An 843-nucleotide genomic window follows, 5' to 3' on the forward strand; every position below is an offset into this window, starting at 1 on the left:
CACAGCAAAAGCAACTCTCTGTCGGCGAAGGAGGATGCAAATCTGGAACAGGAACGATGTAATAATTAAAAAAATTGGGCAGAGCAATGTTTACTTGTCTAGTCGCGGTGAAGCCGGAACGCTCTCAGTAGTCGTGCACTACTCAAACGATCGTGCAGGAAAAGCGGCGCGGACAACAACACCGAGTGAGTAGTGGGTAGTGGAGCCGCATAGCAATAATAAAACAAGATGCAAAATAGAGTAAGCAATCGCAAAAACAGACAGAGACGCCATTGAACCACAATAGAAAACAACAGTAAATGATCGTCTCCTCACCTTTAAAAAAACGAGCCACAAGTTTTATGAAAGGGTAACATTTTCTCGCAACAGGATGAGCAATGTCTTCATTGAACGACGAGGCGGATCACGCAAACACTCACGCACGTCTTGCGCCCTGTTCCCTGCCTTGCCACCACGTGGTAGGTGGCGAGGGACAGGTGCGCGAAGGGCGAGGGAGGGGAGCACGTCGATGTCGTCGGGAACGTGTGCCCGCCACCGGGACCTCCCGCCCTGTTTCCTCCCCGACCTTCGTCTCGGAGTAGGTGGCGAGGGGCAGGCGCGGGGAAGGCGAGGGAGCGGGGAGCACGTCGATGTCGTCGGGAACGTGTGCCCGCCACCGGGACCTTGCGCCCTGTTCCCTCCCCGACCTTCGTCTTGGGCTAGGTGGCAAGGGGCAGGCGCGGGGCGGGGCGAGGGAGCGGGGAGCACGTCGATGTCGTCGTCGGGAACGTGCGCCCGCCACCGGGACCTCGCGCCCTGTTCCCTCCCTGACTACCGTCTCGGGGTAGCTGGCGAGGGGCAGGC

The sequence above is a fragment of the Frankliniella occidentalis genome, unplaced genomic scaffold (assembly GCF_000697945.3).
Source record: "Frankliniella occidentalis isolate FOCC.00 unplaced genomic scaffold, Focc_3.1 Scaffold526, whole genome shotgun sequence".
Lineage (NCBI taxonomy): Eukaryota > Metazoa > Arthropoda > Insecta > Thysanoptera > Thripidae > Frankliniella > Frankliniella occidentalis.